Source organism: Taurulus bubalis (assembly GCF_910589615.1).
Source record: "Taurulus bubalis genome assembly, chromosome: 20".
NCBI lineage: Eukaryota > Metazoa > Chordata > Actinopteri > Perciformes > Cottidae > Taurulus > Taurulus bubalis.
Window position 1 is genome coordinate 7,032,521 of NC_136608.1, and position 22,658 is coordinate 7,055,178.

Consider the following 22,658-nt stretch of genomic DNA (forward strand, 5'->3'; position numbering starts at 1 on the left):
GTATTAGTGTGTTTTTATGAGCTCATGAGCAGCACTGTTCTCCCTCTCCCCTTTTCCCCTCCCGTGTTTGCCTCATGATCAAAGCCCCTGCCGTGCCACTGCTTCTTTTGATGCTCTGGCACAATAGAGCCTGTTGAGGTTTTGATTTCTTCATCCATTCAGCTCCATAAAGGCCAGGCCTCCCCCTCCTCCGATGGGCAGGGTGAGGGAGGGAGGGACCCTGGCAGGACCCTGGAGGTTCCCCCGCCTGCAGGTCTGTCTGGTTCGGCTCTGGACATCGGGAGCTAGCGCTGAGCAGGCAAACTGCAAAGAAAACATTGGGAACAATAACAGTTTTTATGCACTTTTAGCACAATCTTGCCACTGCTGAAATGAAACTGAAACTGCATAATATTTAATGGGATCGTTTGAGTCTTTTGAAGTGGGGTTGTATGAGGTCACGTACAGACAGCGGTCGGCACGCCTCCCCCGGTTTGGAAAAGTGTGCAGGAGTTACCGCACGAGAGCAAAGCAATGCACTGCTGTGGACGAGGGCAGCAGCAAAACGTATTTTAGCCACCTGAAAGAAAGACCCAACCCCAAAAAATATGAATATCAGTTTAAGTGTATGATATATTTAGAATATTCGCTGGTATACTCTGCCATAAGACAGCCGCTTCTGATGGAGAATTGAAGCCACTGTATGCATCAATGCTCACGCCAAAGCCACGAGACTCCATTGTAAAAAATGGAATTTTACCTCGCATAAGTTGCGTTAAATGTGCAATAAAGCAAATGAGCAGATTCCCCTCAATGGCAAACTTATCCAAAGTCACTTCCTCTCAGTTGAACTGAGAAGGCTTCCTCTGCAGTCACCCACACAACTTGTCAGTACCTATAATTGAGCTTTTGTCGTGTTACTTTAGCTACTTCTCATGCATTTGGCTGAACTACTGTTTATGTTTAGAGTCTGTGACATGCTTTACGATAGCACTCTTTGTTGCCACACCAATGTATCATCAGAGGTTCCTAATTCCCTTTCACCAGCAGGGCGATGAGATGCCGAGGCCAAAGGATTGTTTCTTTGTTTCTCTTTGCTATTTCCACTTGGTTGTACCTCGTATCACCCGTCCTATATGGTTCTCATTAAAGCTCTGGTAGCTGGGCTCTCGATGTGCTGGTGTGTATGTGTGATGTAGCATCCGTCTGACACGGCTAACCTCCCGTGTGCCCCCCGCCATCCTCGCTGTGAACGCAACAACACCTCCCTCCCCCCGCTCTGCCTCTCTCGCATACACAAAAACACACACGCTTTCTCTCTTAGTGTGTCCCTCTAAGTGTGTGCCACCTTATTCCTCGGCGCCGCGGTGAAGGGGTTCAAGAGTTCACGTTTTGCAAGGTGTGAGAATCCCGAGTGGCTCGGCGAATCGGCCGTGCGATTGTGCGACAGTTTGCTCACTTCTTCATACATTTATATATCAGTGTGCGTACGTGCGACCCCTGGCATGCATGTGCATCACGAGCATGTGTCCCAGTGTCCACGCCATGAGCGTGTGCGGGCTTTCTTTCCCTGGATTCCCCCCATGTGATGCAGAGTGCCCCGGTTAAACAATAACAGCTAGTCACCAAGTATCATCTGAGCATCAGCCATGCTCATCTGCTCCCCTGACAGGGACATACCAACACATTCCACTTAAAGTCATTGCTAAAGATAAGCAGAAGATGGCTACATGTGATTGCCCATGTGGTATTGATTTAGCAGTTTCTGTGAACGCTAATTTGCCCGCGGCGCATTTAATTCCTATGTCTGTGTTTGTGTTTTTGAAAAGTGCAAGTTTAGTGTATGACTTTTCCTTCGCTGCCCTTATTTCAGGCTGATCTGAGCTAAACAAAATGTGTTAAAAGTAAGATTAACCACATTTCTGCAAGTGGAGGTCTGAATGTTCTTTCTGAAGCTCATCAAGTACCTTTTTAAAAGGTATTACTTAACCCCCGAAAAAATCAACAACCCTGGTATTAAACTGAGAGGCTCTTAAAGCCAACCTGCAAATTACACTTTGTTCTTTGGCAAGAATCCACAGGCAGGTGTCCTTTTGATGGGCTGCACAAAAGATAATTGACAAGTGCTAATTTCCACTGTCACTTTACATAACCCTCTTTTCACACCTGATTTACGGCTGTAATCAGGGCGAATTCAAGAGCACAAACCAGACAATAAAGAGGCCTGCTAACGTTTCAATACACAATCAATACGTCATCCGATCGGTTCTTCATAGAGGCCGCCAATCCAACGTTGGAACAATTTAGAACAAATGTCAGCTGATCAGGAGCTCCGGAGTTAAAGGAAAACGCCAACTGCATGCAGGAAGCAGGAAAAGCAGGAAAAGCAGGAAGCTAAACGAGTCTGGAGGAGAACATGTTTGGCGAGAGGCGGTTCAACACGAATTGTCTATTCTTGTGGAAGAGATGGAGGTGAGATTTTTAATGTCAGTTTTAATATCTTCTGAGAGAAGAAATGTCCCTAGGGGAGGAACAAAAATTATGAATCATAACATGGCCACTCTGCAGGTACGAATTGCATGAGAGGCAGCAGCTGTGACCGACTGCGGCTGATGTCTCTATCCAGAGAGACGCTGTGGACTTCCATAATAGGCTGCAATATTAACCTATAGCACCTTTCACAGCTATCATTAGCCTGTGCACTGGAAGTGTGAACAACCATGGAGTGATGCTAAGCCCCTAAAACCGTTTTATGAGGAAGACAATGTACCGCAATGGCATGCCCCTGCTATCCCCTGCAGCCTCGAGGGAATGGTGCTAAAGCACAGCATGTACCAGGAGAGAGAGACACGAGGAGAGGTGAGAAACGAGGAGGAAGGGTAGGGAGCCAGTAAAATAAATCGCTCACAAGATCTTCAGAAAAGGAGAGGTGAAAACAGCAAGAGACACCAGAGGCAGACGTATAATGCATTCAGCGTCTTACTCAAGGACACTCTGACAGGACGTGCGTCTGCCGGCGGCGGCGGACACACACACACACACACACACATCGGCCCTTTCAGTTACACGACAGTAAGATGGCGGCTAAGCCCTCATGTGTTTCCGAGTCACTTCTCATCATCGCCCTCCCAAGAATCTTCCACTGTTGTCAAATGTCCCTGGCGAGCTCTGTTGAATGTCAATACGACGCGGTCCACGCTCTGATGTGGCAACAAACACGGTGGGGAGTCGGCGTAGGTTACGGTAACTGACATCGCATGTGACCCGCTGAGTGGACCCATAACAGTTATTGTTGACCCTGTGACGCACCGACGTAAACGGGGGGGAAAGGTCCAACATCGTGTTCGCTCCATTCTTTGATAAAGCACGAGGGACTCAGCTCAGCCATGGCTGATAATCAACCATAAGATCAACTGGCTGATGTCAGGCAGCTGAGAGGTTCAGGGACCGGCAGGATTAGCTTGCTAACGGAAGTCGTGGATCAGCTGCTCAAATGCACGCTGAATGGGTGAAAGAGAAGCAGCGTCTCCTGCGTCAGCAGCTGCTCTTGATGTGGCTGACCTCTGACCCCTCTAAACACTGGAGCTAATTAAGCTTCGTCGCTTTTTCATATCCTTCATGTATTATATTTAGGTTTTTGATTTTACCGCTGTAAATCCTCAAAATTAAGCAAATAACTACTTTGTCTGTCCTTGCATTATAGACACTATTGGGTCCTTCATGTGAGATTTTGTCAACTGTTTCCGAGGTCAATAATTCACTTTGAAAATGTTTATTTTCATTTCTGGCTCGCTGGGTCCCCATCCATCCATCCATGTGCAGTTTTCAGCCCCTGAATGGGTTTGACCTGCTTTGGATACGTCCTATAAAACCATCAGGAATTCTGCTGAAGGTCACATCCATTTAGATTGTCAGGTGAAGACTTGTGTTTAGCAAATCCTCACCGCCGCAAATGTCTAGACTCAATTAGAAGCGTGGTTCACGCCACTACTAACTGAAAAAATTATCCAGCGGAAGTTTAAATTGCCAAAGATGCTTCAGCTTTTCTGATACTGTGCCATCTTTTCCAAACGAAGTCTCTCTTGTTTGACGGAGTTGCTCCCAGGCGAGAGTGTGTGTCAACAGTGAGTGTCGCAGGGTGTGCTCAGTAAGCCTTCCCAAGTTAAATAAAGATGAAGTAAAGATACTAAAAAGGTGGAGAGAAGTTAGCCCAAGGAGTGTCCCGAATCTTGAGGATTTCCCTGTCTAGTGTTAGCATAAGCTCGGTAAACATACAGCAGCTAAGCTGTGACTCATTGTACCCACAAACAATGATCCACTACTGTACTTTTGAAAGAGCCGATGCAAATGCACCGAGGAGATCCAATTGGCTACAATGCGCAAATGTCAACAGGATATCTTGCTGCCATTTAAAGGGATAAAAAACCCTTTTTTTTTTTACTGACTGAATTGAAGAGTCAGTCAAGACTGACTGAAAGAAGATAACCCAAATTTGGAAAAAAAGCACACACTTAGAGGCTTTGAAGGGATTCTCTAAATGCCAGGCCGTCCTCAAAAGGAGCCGATGACACTGGTGGCTTTCACACCCGCGGCTCGACTGCATCGGCCTCCATTATTCATGCCCTACTCAGCCGCTTCAATCCGGCCCAGACCGCTCACCTTTCTCGTTACACATTCATTCACTCGAACGCACCGTCAGGCACAGCGGGTCCTGCCGTCAGGGCCGAACGCATGAATATGAACACAGCACCCTGGAATTCTTATTCAGCAACAGTGTTACCAGATGTATTTTAATGTGACGATGAACGCAATCGTTGTGCAAAGATTTATGTGGGAGCTGACAAGCGGGATCAGTATTTTGATTTATAAGCGGTTTTATGAATCCCAGAGGTGCATCCTATAAATGAGTGAGTGCTGGGGAGCTGGATTGCCACCGAGCTTATATCAAGTTTCTATAAAACATAACATGACGGTAAAACAGGTTGTAGAACACAACTTTAACTTTTATAGCGTTTTCTTTATTTATTTTAAATCGATCAATCAATTCGTGAAGATTTTGAATCATCCGGGGTTTTTTGTTACTCTTCAAAGCGAATATGATGGTAAAATACCACTCTATTGGCAAATATAAACTCTTATAGTCCATGGAATGTACACAGTGGGAAAGAGACTCCAAGATATTGCTTAAAAAAATGTATGACACACATCTTGTGCTACTTTAGCAGGTGCTGCGGCACACACTCACACATCAATGTGTGTGAAAGGACGTACGCTGCCTTTCCAACCATTCCTCCGCTCCAGCCCTCCTTTTTCTCCCTCAGGAACTCACACACACTCTCTCTGTCAGGTGTCTTTTATCCCGACGCATACTCATGTGCACACGTAACTCATTAAAGTTCCCGCTCCTTTTCTCATGAATTCAGACGTAAGGCTTTCCTCTCATCTTGTGCCAGGTGAGCCCAGATTGTCGGTGTATGCCATAAACACACACACACACACACACACACACACACACACACACACACACACACACACACACACACACACGTGTTTCTTTTACGGTGAGAACGACAATCAGTGTGTTTTCCCTTGACTCTGAGGCAGGCCCATACCTGTACACATGTATGTGAACGCATTGACCTTGTGCTGTGTGTGTGTGTGTGTGTGTGTGTGTGTGTGTGTGTGTGTGTGTGTGTGTGTGTGTGTGTGTGTGTGTGTGTGTTTCACGTGTATTTCATCCAGCTGAGTCAATCTATATCTCTTATGCAACCATCCTGAAACAAACACTTGGTTTTGTGAGTTTACACACTGCTGGGGCGTCTGATTGTCCTGTGCCTGCCAAAATGAATTTACTAGCCAAAACTACAGACCCTTTGAATGTCATAGCTATATTTATCCAGTGAGAGGCACACTGTGTGTCTCTGTCTGTCCCCTTCGAGAATGAGGTCTGGAATGGCACCAACGTGAACCAAAACTAGGCCAAGCACAGATGGACCGACTGCTTTGCAGGCGTGCCAGCATGTCAGAGGCGGCGATTGTATTGCATAAAGAAACGTGTGTGTGTGTGTGCCACAGCTTGAATTCACAACTTTAACGGCGCTGTCTTTGGCCGGCATCAAAGGCCAAATTGATTTGACCGAAATGAACCGTGCAGATTCAAATCAAATCGTAACAATGAATTGAATCAAATCAAAGAAACTCAAACTGGGAATATATATATAGATGCATCTTATTGCACTGCTAATCATATTGCAGGTACAGCGTGTATATATATATATATATATATATATATATATATATATATATATTTTTTTTTTTTTTTTTTATGTTTTGAGGCATATTTGAAGCCAGCAAGACAGGCTAAGTAGTTTCCACTGGGGTCATCGCTATGTTCCCAGGGTCCTACGTTCTTGATGTGAACTAATATTGTAAGAGATTGGTAAGCGCTATTCACAGTTAATGGAGATGGGACATTTAAAATGCAGTTTGATTGGTAAAAATCCATTCAGCCATTGTGGAGTTATCAATCTAAAGAAATAAAAGACAGCGGACAACAATGCAGCCGGCTAACTGCGTGCCAGGCTGTAAGAACTTTACAGATATTATGATCTATTTATATATAATAAAACACCAGGGAGATACATGCGGATTTCTTCGGGGGAAAAAAAGACAGAATTCTAATTTGCAATTCCACGTTTAATCCTTCCCGCCCACTCACGATAAAAGCCTCACACATCTTACGATTAGGTCTCCTTCCTGCTGAGTAGCTCCATCATCATCCTTTCATCCTTCTGACCTATTTATCTGCAGGACTCTGCCCAGGTAAATCTACACTGATATCATTATGTTCCCATTAAAGCCCCCTGGTGTATTCAGGGCATATAAATCTAGGCCAAGCAACCCTCCCACAGATGAAGACGAGCACTTAAGGAGAAAAAAAAATGCTTTTGGACTCCACATTGGGATGAGCATCACAATACACAACAAGTTAAACAAGAGTTTAAGGTTGAATGGTTCTAGGTGACGCATATTTTGATATGATGATTACGATTGCCATTTAGAAGTCCTTTTTCTCCGGACTGTACATTATACTGATGGTAATGCTAGCTCTGCAGCTCTACGGCCCATTTAGTAGCACTGAAAAGCATTTATGGGGAAATTGAATTCTTTTGAGCATGGATGGTAAAAAGGAGCAATCATCTGTCATGTTGCATTTCCTCCGCAATTACTGACGTGCCCGCCGTTTTATTTCCCCCAGTCCTGTCTTTATGAAGAGCCAATATAGCACTAGGGCCTTATTTCAGCTTTAACAGGGCAGCGTGTACGGCAAGAGTGTTTTTACGTCTCCATCGCTGCATCCGCTGCAGACCTTTCAGCTGCAGTGCACTTGTTTTAAGGCTGCTTGACATTTACATGCAGTCAGCTGTTAGTGTTTAAACTAAATATTACTACAACCAAGATCAACAGTAGACACTGACCAGGCCCGGGCGCCGGCGGCTACCACTCCCCTTCCTTTCTCCCTGTCTCGCTTCTAGCTCTGCCTTTTCTGTCTCTCCGTCTGTGCCTGGTGTTCTGTGTTTGTGTGTGTGTGTGTGTGTGTGTGTGTGTGTGTGTGTCTTAGAGCAGCGTTACAAGGATGAAGCCAGGCAGCCAATTATGGCGAGAGCAAGGCGGAGCAAGAGTGTCAACATAGTAAAGAGCAGACAGCCCACTGTCTGGAAATACTAAAGGGGAGAGACAGCAAGGGGGGGAGAAGAAAATGAAGAAAGAAAGATATAAAAAGAGACTAAGTCAGTGGAGGAGGCACAATAAAAAAAAGTCAAAAAATAGACACAAAGACAGTCACAAAAGACACAAGAGGAAGACAGACAATGTAAGTAGGGAGGAACAACACATGACAAAAAAGAAGGAGACACATTTATTTACTTGCTTCGCCTGGAGGACTTCCTCGAAAGGGCAGAACCTCATAGGGAGTTTTTATTCAGTTCCCCACACAGACATGTGTTCACAAAGACATAATTTAAGAGGAAACAGTTAAAGCTTTAAAAAAGGCAGTCACATTGTAGATTTTGTGTGCTGTTCACTATGGATTCACACATTCAGGGCATTGAAAACAGTATCTGTGTTTGTTTTGGGCTCTTTTAAGGGCACTTGAGGTATTGGGTGTGTTTTCATATTTTCATCTTTTATGACGTTTGGTCATGAAAACATTGCACTGAGGTTTGAGGAAAGCGGCCTCTGGCAAGAACGATGTAGAAGAAAGCTTCAAAGTCTTGAGTTTAACAGAAGAAGAAGAAGAAAAATCATAAAAACTCATCAGAGAGAGTCCCTGAGAACTCTGTAGCAGTGAATGAGAGCTGTACACCCGGTGTGTGACTTGTTATGCATTCTGTTATTTGTGTTAAAAGTATTTAATAAATTGAAACTTTTTTTGTTAGACCAGGAAAAGTACTAGGTTGAGAAAAGGGAAAAATTGATTTTAAAGCGTTGTTCTCTTCACGCTGCATCATCAAAAATGAAATAATCCAAACACACACATTTCTCTCCATATCGCACTGCTATCTACGATCCACAAACGGTGAAGTGACCGGTTGCGGCTCGCTATAGTCGTCCAAAGTCTCGTTTGATTGGATTATTTTGATTTGATTGTAGTGCAGAGTGGGTCTTCAAACATTTGAACCCATAACCACTCAAGTGTCCATCTCACTTTGCCTTCTTTTTGATTACTCAGCCCAGATAAACGGTCTTCATTGGACTCTGAAGCAATCCGCCGGCCTAAGCCTTCTGCCTGACGCCCAGCGAGTCCTGACAGCGGCGTCAGGCCCGACACAGTCTTTATCACTCAGTCAGGATGTATTGAGGGAGAGAGTGAAGTGGAGAGAAATCACCTGGAATCTTGTTAGGTTCAATAGCGTTAGTGTGTGTGCAGTGCAGAATGTGCAGTCCAGGTCCCAGGGGAGGAACTGTGGCTCAGATTAGTTAACCCTGTCTGACCCGGGGTGCTGCTCAGCCTTTATCCCCGCAGCATAAGCCCTTAATGAGTCCACTCCTTCTCTCTCTTTTCTCCCTCCTGTGCTTTCATTCATCCTGTGTATTCCTGCTTTTGCTTGCTGGTCATTTGTTTTCTTCTTCTTGTCTTTGTTTTTTCCCAGTCCGCCAGTTTCTTTTGCTTTCCTCAAACAGCACATATATGTATATATATTTCTTTTCCTCCCTCTTCTTTCTCCCCACCCCCACCGCCACCTCCTAGCATATGTTCTTCTAGGTCAGGATTAGTCAATTAGAGAGAGACAGAGAGTGATAGAGAGCAAAAGAGAACGAAGAGGGAGAAAGGTCCTCCATGATCTTTTTTTTTTGTATGGCCTCGGCCCACACCTACACCAGGTCACATGATGTGATTATTGCAGTTGCTCTGTTGTTTGATTAACCACATGCTCCCTCTATCTCTCTCTCTCTCTCCATCCCCGGTGGAGTAAAGTACGTTTAAGCATTATCAAATGAAAACTCTGCTAAATCTCCATATTTTGAACAAGCTGCGGCTGCCAGATCTATTTCATAATCGGGAGCTGTAACCAAATCACACGTCCTATTGTACAAACTAGACGTTCTAGAAGTGTCACAGTACACTGGCAGTAATAGCAGATACCTCTTCTTCTAACACAGCGGCCCACAACCACCGGGCCGTGGACCAGTACTGGTCCGTAGGTCCTTTGGTGCAAAACAGACGTCTTTGGAGAGCTTCTTTAGAAAAGGATAAACGGCCCAATGAGGAGACAGAAGAAGAAGCGCCTACGAGAGGAGATCTCTCAGGAGATGAGAGTCTCATCATTACTCTCCGTGAGCCACGCGCCCGCATCACCAGGTCTTGTGCTGCCATGGTATACCTGGACCACAGAGAACACAACATGAACTGTAATCCTCAGGATGTGAGGTTAAGTTAAGTATGTCAAGTCACTAGTTTGTCATTATACCGTCCCCACTGTATTAGTCTCATTTTGCCTCAAAGCACCATCTTTAGACTTCACAAGATGCAAAGTTATCAGACCTCCTCTGATTTTGTATTATAATTAAAACGCGTGATAAGTATGAGAGCAACTGGTTGGTGACCGAAGGTGTAATTCATCCTTGAGAGGGAAACAGTGCCTGTTATATAAAACAGTTTAACAGTATATGATTAATGTGTGTATAATGGAGATAGAGATACTTGACATTTACTGGAGAACTGAAAGAACCAGCCTGCAGGTTTTGCAGAATTAAAGCAGTAAACCAAATGTTTTATTAATTAATAAGCTTGTTCATATTGCTCATGAACTTTTGTTGGTTGAGTCTCTGTATACAATCTGTGTTCAGAGAGAACGTACAATGCCAATGGAATGGAAAGACACAATTAGACATCAAATCAAGTAAGACCTTCTCTTCCTCGTTCATTAATATCTACCTATACACCTATATATACTGCATATACCCCTCACTTGACTTTCTGTTGATTTATTACTGCAGAATTCAGGCCTCGGTTGTATCCCGTGTGGCTGTGAAACATGTAGTAGGAGCGATCTGTTTAAAGTGGTGCAAAATGGAAAGCGTGGCTCACCCCCCATATACGGTAGCAGGAAGGTCTCAGGGGAGAGAAGTGAGCTGTTGCTACAGTCTCCGGCCATACAGTCTGGCAGGGGCCTGCACGTGTATGTCTGTTTGTGTGTGTGTGTGTGTGTGTGTGTGTGTGTGTGTGTGTCTTCTGAATACACGATAGGTATTCTTAAAAGACTCAGTGAAGCCATTTCTATCTCCCCCCGCCCCTCTCCTCTTGGGGGTCCACAGTTGGATTAGCCCATCTCTCAGAAGACTGAAAAAGGAGCCCTGCTGTCTCATGTGAAGCGAGCTTAGAGGGGGGAGAGGAAGCGAGGGAGACGTTGTGATCCAATTTTCAGCTTTTTCCTCCTCTCCGGTGTTTTGTTCAATGCTTGTTTAAACAGGTTCCCACGAGATGATGCAGCCGGGGTTTATAGATGAATCTGTGTGTGTGGTCACGAGCAGTGTTGTGTTGTGCGTTATGCCACACCGATGAATGACAATTTACAAGCAGACGATTCAGTGCGGAGACCCCGGATGACTTTTCCTTGAAGTTGACAAGGGAAGAAAAAAAAACACAGCAAACGTATTACACAGGGTCATCTAAGGGTTGACCTTTCTTTCACCCGAGCTTGTTTTAAGTCCCAAAAGTTATGAGCGCATGAAATATAATCAGATGAAATAGGATTGCAGCTCTCTAAGCTCATCTATCGCAGAGATCCCCTCTGTTCGGGCTTAGAGGCCCGATTATGGCGTATGATATTGAATCCTCTTTGGGCTCGAGCCATTGTGTGAGAATGGGTAGCTTTGTTGTGTGTAAACTTGCCTGTGTATTTGTGTCTATAGGCGCCTGCATGGAGGAGATTCATATGTGTAATGTTCCACCCGCCGCCGTTCGACCTTGCCGGGGGCTTTTACCCCCCTCGGTGTTAGGTCAGGAGTTCAGCGGGGTGCTAAGTAATGACCTTCAATCAACATCCATCACTCAGCCGTGGGATGCATGGGTGCTTCCCAGCAGCCCAGGTATAGGGGAGAGCGGGCCAAGGCTCAGCGTCACTCCTACACCGGTGAACCCCCATTAGATTAACATAATGTCCGGATTATGCCGTTCACACATTTTGGGTTACGGCGGGCTGAGGGTAATAACCGAGCGTTTACCGCGGGAATCGTTAATAGCATCGGTATTTCAAGGTCAGAAGAGCAACGCGGGAGCATAAACTGTGGCCGGTTTAATGGCTGTGTTTGCTCCTCCATTTGCACCTCTATTTTGTTTCGGTTTCCAGGACAAAACGGAGCCTAAATGTCAAGAAAGAGACAAACATTTTGTTTTGGTGAAAGCAGGCAGAATGCCACTGTTTAGCAGTAAACATACGCACAGGTCGGTCTGACACTGAGCACACGACCAGTGTGTCATTGATTTGACACAGGAGCACGCTGACTGACATGTGGATTGATGTTGTCATGTGATGACCTTGTCACTCCAACTTTCAACAAAACTCAAACACTACATTGGTTAAATGCTGGTTTTCATAATCGAATATCTGTCCACGCAAACATTATGCTCCACAGATTGTAGTCATTGTCTAAGACGGAGAGTTACAAAAATAAAATAATAATGAAGAATAACCAGAGATATTAAGATAGGATATTCCTTTATTGGTCCCACAGTGGGAAAATTGCAGGATTACAGCAAAGTGCACACAAGAGACGCATAGTAAAATAAAATGATATATATATAAACAGTAAAACAAACAGTATAGAATCCACAATAGCAATATTATATATACAGAGAGAATAACATGTGTTTAAATATGTATTTATATTGCACCAGTTGAAGTAATTAACGTGATTGAAGTGTTTTTGTGGTCTACTGCGAGCTCAGTTGGTTGTATATATTACCTTTTTTAGTACCTTGTTAAAACTTGGCATCTACATTACCCACAATGCAACCTGAGCACCGACTATATTTGGTAGAGAATTATTGTTTTAGTTTTTGTAGTTTTCTTGCCAACACCTGGAAACAGACTTTGATGTGTAAAATCCGTGCAGTTCTCCTTTAAATATGAAGATAAAGTTAGAGCACGCTTATCTTACCACAAACCTCCTGCAAAACAACAACTTGTGTTTATTGTGATTTTTCTTTTGCTAAAACAGCAATTTCTGTGGGGAACATTCAAAGGCAGCTTTACTCCCAGCCCCTGTTTTATTTTTGACCCCGGGTGACCGGGGGCCTGGGGGATCTGAGCATTTGTACATAGCGAGAGGTTCAGGTTCTGCTGGATGGGTGTCAAAATGTGCGTCAGCACAAGCGCTTGATCATAACTGGCCTTCTCATCTTCCACAAGATCCAGCTTCTCACTATCACCTGACTACGCTGATTAAATATTGAGGTTAGAGAAGGGCTAGAGAGGCCGACCTGTGACTGAAAAGATCAGAAGTTTGAGTTCAGGAGAGGAAAGTGTGTCCTCCGACAATGTGTCACGTTGACTTTTGTCTCCGTCAATATTAGCTGCTCTGTAAGGGAGCATGAGCATGAGAAAAAAGCTCAAAATGTGTGATTCCCATTTGCCCCTATATCATCCTGAAGGCAATCAAGGAGCCGGATGTTGGTTTTTCACCGTTTTCAGTTTTTAAGAAGAAGAGGAGGCTGGATGAAGGAGTTATTTTCTCCTCTCTTCATGTGGTGGGACTGGCCGTCATGCTAACTGCGAGGTCCCAATGCTCCTGTTTTCAAGTTAATGTTTGGGTGGGGGAGAGGACGCATTACCGTGGCTCTGACATGCTGTGGTTAAAGAGGGGCCTGGTTTTCCATTTCACATTAGCACACACATGCACACACACACACACATGCACACACATTTTCTCCCTCAACCAGCTGCACCTGTTGCTGATTGTTGCCCAATGACTGTCAAACGGGGCTACGTGCATATGGATGTACCCCATTTTTCTATGTGTGTGTGAGCTTTAATGCATATATTTTTGTGTCGTGACGTTAGCGGCCCCGTATCGTATGTCGCCGAGGCCGCAAGCGTTGACCGGCCCCTCATTTACAGGGTTCCCATTTTACCTCTAAAAAAGAACCCGGGTCCAATCATCCATTATTCAGCATACCACCACCAAACTCTGTTTAGCCAATAACAGCTTCTGCAAACTCCGGCCCTGTAATAAGAGCGCCCCCTCTAACCCCAAGTCAAGCCATGTCATGGACCTCAGCCGCTTCCAAGTGACCCAAATAGATCAAAGTCGGTGGAGTTTTACTGAAATTGAAGCTTGTTTTATTCCCACGTGAGATGAGCGATTTAGTGAAGAACAAAAAATGAATCGCTATTAGGTGTCATTCCAAAGACTGCACTTTTGATTTCCAGCAGTCAGCGGAGTAATATTTTTAGACATAGTTGGTATTTTGTGGTGCTATATTTGTCGCGGAGCCGCAAATCAGGTCAAATTATATTGTCAGCTGAATGCCTTCACATCTTTGTCAGTTTTGTTTGCCTTTCATGTCGAAAAATAGAATTGGCTATATGAGCATGCTGCACACTATATATATATATATATATATATATATATATATATATATATATATATATATATATATATATATATATATACGTGTGTGTGTGCATGTGTTAAACACGATTAGTATGTTAATAAGCATTAATAATTGTTCACACTTATAAAGGCATCTCCTCGACTCCCTTTTCAACCTACAAACACACACACTTCAGGACTCCAATGCAAACACACACACACACACACACACACACACACACACACACACACACACACACACACACACACACACACACACACACACACACACACCACCTTCGTCTCTTGTAATTGGCCTCGTTGGCCCCAAGCCACTTCTCTCTGTATATGAAGAGAAAGGAAAGCTGTCACATGGCTCTCCTCCATGGCAGGGCCACATCATTATCCACCATGAGTGTCAGAACTTTGTCTCACACTTTTTCCTTTTCACTGCCCACTTTGTCTCTCTCTCTCTCTCTCTCTCTCTCTCTCTCTCTCTCTCTCTCTCTCTCTCTCTCTCTCTCTCTCTCTCTCTCTCTCTCTCTGTCTCTTTATTTAATGCATTCCCCGCCCTCAATTTTCCTTTCCATCTCCCACTCTCTTTATTTTTGCCTTTGGGCCCTTCTCACCATGGAACAAAGGGAGGAAGTGTCCCTGACATTAGTTGCTAGGATTATTTATATCCAGACTGCGTTGTGTTATTTTTAGCAATTGGGTTATATTAGGAGATATCCAGATTTGGAGCTGATCCTCAGTCTGTTATAGTGGCTGATTGTTGAGGATGCTGCTGTTTGAGAGCACACCTACAATCACTTGGCCTTGGGTGAACATATAAGTAGCTCGGGTAATTGTATGTTTTCACTGTACTAGCCAGCTTGGCAGATTCCCTCCGCTCTCCCCGTGGGATCTTTCTGCTTTATTTATTTTTAGCCTCTGGTACTTTTTAATAGAGTCCCTCTCACAGTTGCGTAATGACTGTATTGTGTTCCGTGGCAGCCGCTGGACATGAAGTTCGGTTTGAGTCTCAGTCAAAACTCAAAGAAATGAAACTCATTTCCACCACTCTCAAAGGTTTTCATTTCAGTGTTTAGCCTCTTCCTCGTGCAGCCGTGGGTAAAAAAAAAGAAAAGAAATAGGCCGCCATATTGTCCAACAATTGTATTTACGTGCAAATTGTCACTTTGCATGAGTGCAAAATGCTTATTATGGACGCAGAGCATCTATTTGGAATGATTGCAGATTGCAAATCCGAGCGGCTGGTCACTGTCGCTGGTGATGAGCCTCTCTCTGTCTCTCTGTCTCTCTCTCTCTCTCTCTCTCTGAGCACGAAACCCACAATCCTCCCACGCCTGCACACACTAACTCCCCATCCTTGACTCACAACCAAATTCTGTTTAACCCAAACCAACCCTCTGACCTCGGCTTTTCAAATATTCCTGTGATCCACCCGCGGTAATTCAGCCAATGACCAGAGTTTTAGTTCAGGCTACCATCAGCTGCCTTTGGCCAAATAAGGGAATTAGCCTGCTTTTTCTCTCCTCTTACACAGAACCATAAGAGTGAAATTCCACAAGAGTGTCGAGATTAGGCGAGTAATCTTCCCCTTAAGAATCCGGTTTTAAGTTCAAGTTGTTGAGCTATTTTTTTGACCGCAAATTGCTGTTCTAATTCTACTATCAGCCAACCCCAAGTGAGAAGCCGGCGAGTGCACCTGACATGGCAACACCTGCTTCGGCTGCGTGGAGGTGGTGAGTGGATGAGTAAATAGTGGAGTATCAAAAAATAGCTCCAGTTGCATAACGGCTCTGAGCACAATTCTACTGTTTATTTTTTGCAATTCTTCAGATACACGGGCTAGAATGTGAAAATGCAGAGAGCATGCAAGGAGATACCACTGAAACTGATCTTCTCGTCTGACCCCGGGCACAGTTCCTTCAATGTCGGGACTGTTTCGTAAATTGCGGACTAACTGGGGAATAAGTGTGTCGAGCCAACAATCATAAGCCTGCAACGTGATTATCATGGGTTCATGTGGGGCAACGAGGAGACAACTCTCAGGGGCAGCGTCAGGTCACATGACGTGTAGCAGCGAGACATCTCATATCGCAATGACTGTCTGGGTCTGACTCCCCAACCAGGGCAGCGGGTACAAGATAAGCTCTGCTTTACCGTGCGGGAGGACAACAGGGAGAAAGATGAAGACACAGGCAGGCAAAAGATATGCTGGAGACCTGATGCAAAAGATAAGACTGACTTCTGGAGGACTTTGGAAAGAGAAAAAACACAGCTGTTTTTGTCCTTCACAAATATTCTATAGACTTGCACATATTTTTATAATTTCTGTTGATTGTTATTATTGCTCAAGGTAACATTTGACTAAATTACTGAGATGTAGAGATGCTGGATTGTTAAAACATATATCACTGGGTCACACATATTTGAAAGTGAAAACAAAAATGTCTTTTGTTGATGGTCTTCGGTGGTTCCCAGTCGGAACCAGAGGGTCATGAAGTGATGAACAAAACAAAGAAACAAAAATGCGACACAAAAATATTTTTTATGATAAAACGGGTTCACACTTTTCCCGGAGCTTTTGACTGTGAATTTACTCGGGTGTCATCGACTCACCAAAGGATGGCAATTTGGTCCGGTGATGACACCTGAGTGAGCTCCACGAAGGGATGCAGAACAGAAAGCTCCATAAAACAGATGTAAGTGAACCATTTAACACATCCAAAGCATTGAGGCTGCTGTGAAGTGCCCAGAGAGCAACTTGTGGTTCCACAAGCAATGGACATTTCATATGTATTCACCAAAGTTATCACTTCCAAACACATAAGTAGCCTGGGACAGTTGGCCCAAACAAACACACAAACAATGGCCTTAAAGCAATAGTTCAACATTCAGCAACCAGCAGACGGGTTCAGGTCAAACACACATGTGTTGTTTCAGTACTGATCTGTCCCCAAATGTCAAACCTCATTCCTTTAATGTAATTCCAAATGTAGCTAAAAATCACATACGCACTGTAATTTTTTAACCAATTTGCAGCCATTCCACTTGTGAGGCTTTTGTCCTCCCAGCAAACAAAACCTCCCTGAGCCCAACAAAATTGCAGACGGTTCAAAAGACCCCAGGAGAAGTTTATCCAAACATGGCCCCCCCCCCCCACCGACATTCCCTAAGTTCCCTTTCCAGGAATTTCCAGAGGTTTTGCGCGCCAACGTTACATACAGCTGCTGGGAGTTAGCGACAGAGAGGCCAAACACAGTGCACTGGAGGGGCCGAGGTGGGGGGAGGGGGGGATCATCCCCAAAGCGGGCCCCTCTCCTCTCCTCTTCTCTCTGTTATTGTTTTGACTGAGGTGGAGGGTTGGGGTGAGGGGGTTCACGTGGGGTAAAGCCCTGCCTATTATGTCTGGGCGTCTTGGAATCTAGGTCACGATTAGACCTCATCTTATCCCTTCTCCCCCCGCCCCTCCCCTCCTCTCTCCGACAGTGACCACAGCCAAAAACCCTGCTCTTTAATCCCTGCTGCCTTTTTTCATTTCTCGCTGTCTTGACCGATGTGCCGCGCCCATCCTCCCTCCTCCTCTCGCCTCTCCTCGGCCCCCATCGCTCCCTTCTCTCGCTCGCCAAATGCCAGGCGTTTATCAGGGATAAGCAGCTGTCCCCTTTGCTCGGGGGAGTAGAAGAAAAAAACAGACAGAGTGGAGGCGGAGAAAAAAGAAATGGAAGAATTTTGGAAGGAGAAAAGGGAAAGATGCAGACAGAGACGGCAGCCAAATCTTGAAAAAAAATAAAAATGAACTGCTCCCTTTTGAATTCTGAGTCTTAAAGTGAACTGACTTCCAATTGTTGGACAATCTTCGCACAAAATCACATTGCATTTCAACAATATCAAACTAAAGTCTTGTCTTATCCTTTTCCCCATAACACGCCTTTTTCACCAAAGTATAAAGAGGATTTTTTTTTTGCCTCTGCCGCATTGAGTTGAAGGCTAAAGCTAGCGCAGATGCGTCAAGGCTCGAGTGCTAAGTGAAAACAAAAGCATAACTCAAGATATGATTTTCTAAGTCAACAGACCTCAGCTAACAGCTCAGTGTGCTTTGAACCGAGAGCCTTTCGGAGGAACGCATCACAGGGAGCCGCCCCGGGGAGTGTAGACTTTGTACTGTGAGAGGTGACGAAAAATGTCAACAGTGTGATATTTCACGTGACAGCAATTCAGAAGTTACCTCGTGAAGCGCCCTGCCCGAGCACATGATTATCTTTATTGGGCCTGCTCTGATAAGTTAGCAAATGAACTGCCAGCTGACCTTGGTTGCACTGATTTCCCCTCGTCAGTAAAGGAAATTTTGGTTCATTTATAACACTTATCTTTGTCGTTTTGTCCCATCAGTTGTGATAAAAGTGTACTTGCTGAGGGAACATGGAGACGTGGCTAAGAAGAGCGGACAGGTGATCAGACAAGGTAACGCTCGATAAGCACTTTTTCTTGGTAGAACCAAACACAAATCTTTTGGCAGAGGCAGCGAAGGTTACATCAGTGGACAGGAAGCATCTTATCTTTATTGTCCAATGTCCCTAATAGGTCCCCGGTGGACTGGCTGGAATTGAATGAGTGTATACTGCATGTCAGTTTAGAAATGCCACGCCTTATCACCCGGCTTCATCGCCATGCATCTGATATCAACAAGCGTCCGTCCGTCTGTCTGTCAAAGCCTCATTCTTCGCATACCACCATGTGTGTGTCTCTGTGTGTGTGTGTGTGTGTGTGTGTGTGTGCGGCAGCCAGTGGCGACGCGGCAGACATCCCCACATTAAAGGCTTGGAGCGGTGTTACTTTTTGACTACAGATAGAGCCCCTTATCGTCTTTCGGGAGGCTCCCCCGCCATTTGGCCGAGGTGACATGTGTCGCGCTGCACAAATGAAACGCATACATCAACGCAGTTGCTGCCGGGCTGTAAACGCAGAGAGACGGACACACACACACACACACACACGTAATGATGCTACTGATCTGTGAGTGGATGAGGCGCAGAGAGAGAGAGAGTTGGCCACACAGCCTTCCAGCTGTGAAATCTCCACTGGGACCCCTGGGAGAGGAGACAGAGTCTGTTAGTCCGCTGCCTTGCTTCACCAGTAAACTCTCCCTCTGTTGCAATTTGCTTCCTGTCCTCCTCACTTCTATTTTTTTTCCCCCACATCTTTCTCAGATTGCAGTTTCCTGCCTCCAAGTTGTCACAATGAAAGTGCAGTTGGTGCAGTCACAGGGTTCACGTGCTTACTCATGTGTGTCGGGGTGGGGGTGGGGTGGTAGGGGTCATACAGGGTGGCTTTTGTGTGTGTGTGTGTGTGTGTGTGTGTGTGTGTGTGTGTGTGTGTGTGTGTGTGTGTGTGTGTGTGTGTGTGTGTTTGTATTATAGTCTTGGTGTGAACTGCAAAATGCCAAGGAATTGTTTGCATGTTTTTTTTTTTTTTTACGGTTGAGACATTTGAATGAAACCTTTATATTTCCTAGTAAATTAAACTGAGTAGAACTATTTTGTTTCCCAGCAAGAAAGGGGTTGAAAGCCATTTTTCAGGATATCTCTCTTTCCTTTTTTTTAAGCATTCACAACCACGACCAACAGTCCTACATCCACCCCCCCACTAGTCACAACGGCAAAATAATGTTCTTGTTCTTTATAATCAAATCCTCAGCAGGATTACATGGACCCATCCGGCATGTAATTGGATATGTGACATTATCTGCAGGGGTCAGAGAGCTGACCTGGGCACCTTGGCCAATGACTTGGCTGATAGCAATCAAGGACAATAAACTTCTCTGGACCAATTAGAAGACAAGACAGGAAGGGCAGTTGGTATCGCTGAAGCTGCTATCTCTATCTGACACGGAGCAAACAGGCGCAGGAAACAGGCTGTAAAACAATGGCTGAACGTCGTGAGAATCTATGAACACCCACACAAGCGAGTTGCGAGTGAGTTATGTTGTGTTTTATTTCTTTTTGCAGAATTGTCAAATGTGTCCTTCTAGACTAAAAGAGTGAGGTATGTTGACAGGTAAGGCTACATGCAAATACGGCATCAGTAAAGGCGAGCTGGTTGCGTGATTGGCCCGGTGAGGGTTAAACATTCTGTGCATTGACACCATATCTATATGTGCCTTGAAACAACTTTGAACAGTGAACTTTGGCTGATGGGAGGCGAACATATTAGTCTGGTCTTAAGGTCCTCCTGCATATGATTTGCACTCACAAATCTGTCCGTTAAGTAATGTCGGAACATTTCTCCAAAATGCTCAGTCAGCTTTTTCGTGGCCGTATTTTAAAACGTCACACTGCTTCCTACTCTGAAACCGAATGTTGCCTGTAGTCCTAGTCAAAAACATACTGGTCAAAACAAATTAGTAGAAGTAGATTCTCCTAATATTCAGGAGGCAAGGAGGGAAATGTATGTAGACATGATGACTGAGAGAAGGTTGACATATTCATTATATGTAACGGATTCTTAGGTACCTTCATAACTTTCTGTTAATACTTCACCTTCACTTAACACTGATTATTCAGTCATTTCAACCAACCGGCTCAAAGTAAACACGTGCTGATTTGTCTCGTTTGCACACATACGAAGGTACACGCTCCAATTTAATCATTTCAGTCTCAGACTAATCTTCTAATCGCCATTACTGTGAGTGAAGAGCAAAACCTAATAGGGACAATAGTTTGTTTTGTTAGTCAACAGATGCTGTCCAGTTGTTTCCTCATTTTTTTACCGTTCCATGCTCATTTCCATAATTCATCCCCTGATTTATTAAGAAGATAATCCCCTTGTTACATCGCCACTGCACAATTCACCAGGGAACTGTGAGTATTTGTGTGTGTGTATGTGTGTGAGAAGAGGGTGGGGTCATACTTGAACCCAAATGAACCCTGATACCCTTTTCTTCTCCTTGCCCTCCTCCTCCTCTTCGCTTCTCCTGCGTCGGCTGCTTGTGGATGCTAATGATTAATTGCTTACTTGCTTGGACGGGGTTTGATCGGCGTGTGTGCAGAGTAGACTTGACGAGCTGCCAAAGCTGTCAGACAGGGTTTGATGCAGACCAACAGAGGGAGAGAGAGAGAGAGAGAGAGAGAGAGAGAGAGAGAGAGAGAGAGAGAGAGAGGCTGATGGTTAAGAGCAGGCAAGATCAGAGCCATTAATGCCTGCGCTACACATTTTACTACACACCAGCACAGACACATATTCATGCACAAATCTCCATGCAATCCATTAACGTATGTGTGGTCCGTCTGCGTGAACGCAATTACAGTAAAGGCACACATATAAGCAGACACAATCATCGCAGTGCATGCATGTGCACCAGTATGCTCCCATTTGCATACACACACACACACACACACACACACACACACTCTGAGTGACATTGTTCTGTCAATCATCTGAGTGTACTGCAACGCACTCCGTTTTAATCATCGTTAGAGGCAGAGGCGACGCTCATCGAGGATCACTACCTATCAAATTACATGCAGTCTACAATATAAACGGGCGACTGCATGAATCAACATCAACATAAATGAAAAGACGTTTCTCGTTGCGAACTCCATTTGCCTCCCTGAGCTCCGTCTGAACATATGCTCCTCTTTATGTTCAGTGAAGTTGTTTGGATAATCTGCGTTTTATTTATAATCCTCGGTGGAGTTTATGTTAAAAAATCATATGGTGTTAAGTGTATCAGCATGAATGCGTTATTTATAAATGTAACAACTCCAAAGTTGTCAGTGTTGCTTTCATTGAACCTCCAGGTTCATCGCTGACTTCATATTGGGTACTGGGTTGATGTTCTCATCCAGAATGGACGTCAATGAGCAAGAGCGAGTGAGCGAGTATAGACTGCTGATCCTCTGCTGCCCAGCAAAGCAGTTCAGGCGCGTTTAATAGCAGAAACCTGTGTAGACGCGGATCCACTGCATGCACCTTCAATCCACGATTGACCCCGTTCATGTGAGACTGCTGTCAGAGGTCGACCCTTTCACACAGGCTTACGTCTGCAACTGTGGTTCAATGCTAAACCGTATAATCAAATTCCTGCTCATCTCTCACATGCTCGTTTATGTCTTTTAATAATATAGACGACTAGTTTGCCACTTGAAAAAATATATATAGGCCAGAAAGCGGTTAGCCTAGCTTAGTTTAAAGACTCAAAGCAGATGGAAGCAGTTAGCCGATCTGTCTTTAAAGTTCAAATATCTGCCCTCCACAACCAATATATTGAATGTGGAGATTTTTGCAGCTGGTAGGGGCAAGTGACATATTACATATTACAAGCCACTAGCAGAGCAGGTGATGGAGTACATGGAGCCATGCGTTATTAAAGTTAGTTGTGTTTTATAAAGGGGGATTGTCTACAAATGGTGGGAGGGATCAATTATGCACAGGACTTTCACCCAGGAGGTCTCTGTTCATGTCCCGTGTAAAACAAAAAGTATACGTTGAGTTTACGTTTGTTACTTGACGCTTCTTAAGAAAGTCAGCAAAGGTTTTTAGGCTGAGACCCGTCTTCTTTAACACTACAAAAA